Source organism: Pristiophorus japonicus, chromosome 19 (assembly GCF_044704955.1).
Source record: "Pristiophorus japonicus isolate sPriJap1 chromosome 19, sPriJap1.hap1, whole genome shotgun sequence".
Classification (NCBI taxonomy): domain Eukaryota; kingdom Metazoa; phylum Chordata; class Chondrichthyes; family Pristiophoridae; genus Pristiophorus; species Pristiophorus japonicus.
In genome coordinates, this window is record NC_091995.1 from 22,602,206 (window position 1) to 22,605,520 (window position 3,315).

Below are 3,315 nucleotides of genomic sequence, written 5' to 3' on the forward strand. Positions count from 1 at the left end.
AGCATTGAACATAATAAGAAGTAGGAACAGGAGTAGACCATCTAGCCCCTCGAGCCTGCTCTGCCATTCAACAAGATCATGGCTGATCTGGCCGTGGACTCAGCTCCACTTACCCGCCCTCTCCCAGTAACCCTTAATTCCCTTATTGGTTAAAAATCTATCTATCTGTGACTTGAATACATTCAATGAACTAGCCTCAACTGCTTCCTTGGTAGAGAATTCCACAGATTCACAACCCTCTGGGAGAAGAAATTCCTTCTCAACTCGGTTTTAAATTGGCTCCCCCGTATTTTGAGGCTGTGCCCTCAAGTTCTAGTCTCCATGACCAGTGGAACCAACCTCTCTGCCTCTATCTTGTCTATCCCTTTCATTATTTTAAATGTTTCTATACGATCACCCCTCATCCTTCTGAACTCCAATGAGTAAAGACCCAGTCTACTCAATCTATCATCATAAGGTAACCCCCCCATCTCCGGAATCAGCCTCATGAATCGTCTCTGTACCCCCTCCAAAGCTAGTATATCCTTCCTTAAGGTGACCAAAACTGCACGCAGTACTCCAGGGTGCGGCCTCACTAATACCCTATACAGTTGCAGCAGGACCTCCCTGCTTTTGTACTCCATCCCTCTCGCAATGAAGGCCAACATTCCATTCGCCTTCCTGATTACCTGCTGCACCTGCAAACTAACTTTTTGGGATTCATGCACAAGGACCCCCAGGTCTCTCTGCACCGCAGGATGTTGTAATTTCTCCCCATTCAAATAATATTCCCTTTTACTGTTTTTTTCCCCCAAGGTGGATGACCTCACACTTTCTGACATTTTATTCCATCTGCCAAACCTTAGCCCATTCGCTTAACCTATCTAAATCTATTTGCAGCCTTTCTGTGTCCTCTACACAACCCGCTTTCCCACTAATCTTTGTGTCATCTGCACATTTTGTTACACTACACTCTGTCCCCTCTTCCAGGTCATCTATGTATATTGTAAACAGTTGTGGTCCCAGCACCGATCCCTGTGGCATACCACTAACCACCGATTTCCAACCCGAAAAGGACCCATTTATCACAACTGTCTGCTTTCTGTTCGCCAGCCAATTCTCTATCCATGCTAATACATTTCCTCTGACTCCGCGTACCTTTATCTTCTGCAGTAACCTTTTGTGTGGCACCTTATCGAATGCCTTTTGAAAATCTAATTACACCACATCCATCGGTACACCTCTATCCACCATGCTTGTTATATCCTCAAAGAATTCCAGTAAATTAGTTAAACATGATTTCCCCTTCATGAATCCATGCTGCGTCTGCTTGATTGCACTATTCCTATCTAGATGTCCCGCTATTTCTTCCTTAATGATAGTTTCAAGCATTTTCCCCACTACAGATGTTAAACTAACCGGCCTATAGTTACCTGCCTTTTGTCTGCCCTCTTTTTTTAAACAGAGGCGTTACATTAGCTGCTTTCAAATCCGCTGGTACCTCCCCAGAGTCCAGAGAACTTTGGTAGATTATAACGAATGCATCTGCCATAACTTCCGCCATCTCTTTTAATACCCTGGGATGCATTTCATCAGGACCAGCGGACTTGTGCTGACCACACTCGATCAGCTTCGCTGGTCATGCCACATATGAGACTCCCAAAGCAATTGCTCTATGTGGAGCTCTTTCACGACAAATGAGCCAAAGGTGGGCAGCGGAAACATTACAAGGACACCCGCAAAGCCTCCCTGATAAAGTGCGACATCACCACTGACCCCTGGGAGTCCCTGGACAAAATAGCCCTAAGTGGAGTGGTCTGATGGGGATTGGCCATATGGAGGAAGTTTTAAATTGTCCTTAATTGAGGAATGGAGACAGACCACCAAAAATGGGACAGGGGACCCCAGTTGGGATAAAGATTATATGGAGAATTGTTTTAAAAAATGGACAGAGGTGGCAAAGAGGCACCAGCCCCTAAATATAAAAAGAAAGAGGAGGAGGGTAAGGAGAAGCCCCCTCCCTCTTACAGCCCCCCGAGTGCCCCGGTTTTGACCGCTTCCCCTGTCGGCTTATACCCCCGTCTTCCAACCACCAAGCCAGATGATTGGCAGGAGATTATAGAAATAGTGGCCGCTCAGCTGGATAAGACCGCCGATTCCTCCACTACCCCCACGACACAAGCCCCCGTGTAATGATCAGAACAACGGCTGTCCTAAAGCCCTGGACACCGGGCGAAGCTCGGGATATGATATCAGCTGCCCCTAATCCTGTTAAGAAGCCAGTAGCCTTTCACAACTGGCTTGAGCAAACCTGTACCATTTATTAAAGGGAGCTAAAAAGCATGGAGGTATAGGGGAAGTCACCCGCTGCTTCCAGAAAGCAGAAGAATAGATTTTGCAGGCAGATGGAAAAATAGTTGGGACGAGCATGCAGGAATACCAATGGATCAAAATGAACCTTTGGCAGTGCAAACCTTGTTAAATTGTATGTTGCCACAACAAGCAAGAACATACAAAATAAAGGTTTTGGACTGGCAAGGAAAAAGTTGGAAAGAGACAGTTACAGTACTGGTTAACATGGATAGAGAGGGACTATTTACCTATAAGGAAAATATGGCTAAAACAGGTCAGTAAATCAGCAAAAGGGACGAGGACAGGCACAGAATAATCAGCATAGGGATGCCCCGGAGGCTTAGTGGTACAGGCGGCAGCCCTCCGCTTATCGGCAGACATAGAAGAAAACCCTCTGGCAATAGTAAAAGTAGGAGACACTTATGTAAAGTTCCTGGTGGATACCGGTGCTACTATGTCTTCTGTACCATCCTCTGTGGGATTATCTGTAAGCAACACCACCGTCTTAAGTATGGGTGTGGCCGGTATCCCCATGAAAGAATTTTTATCTGAACCTACCAAATTGATAATTGAAGGACAATCAGTTAATGATGAGACTTTGATAGTCTCTAAAACAACACCGCTCCCTTTATTGGGAAGACAGACTTTGTGCAAACTGGGAGCCACATTTTATTGCACAAAGGAAGGAATGTACATGGAGCTCCCTCCAAATAATATTCATCAGTTCTTTAATGGGATTAAAAAAGAGAAAAGGGAGGATAACAAAAGAAAAGGTACATACATGAAAGGAAGGTTAAGTCGCTTAGAGGAAAAGGTTGATGAAGACGAATATCTCCAAATGCGACCCTATCCTGAAGGGTATACACCTCCTTTTGCTCAAGAAGAGAATACAGGAAATTGTGTTGATCTAAAAAATAAAAAGATCAACAAGGAGGGAATTGTGGAAGAAAGAATCTATGAACACCTGGCTTAATTTAGAGGGAA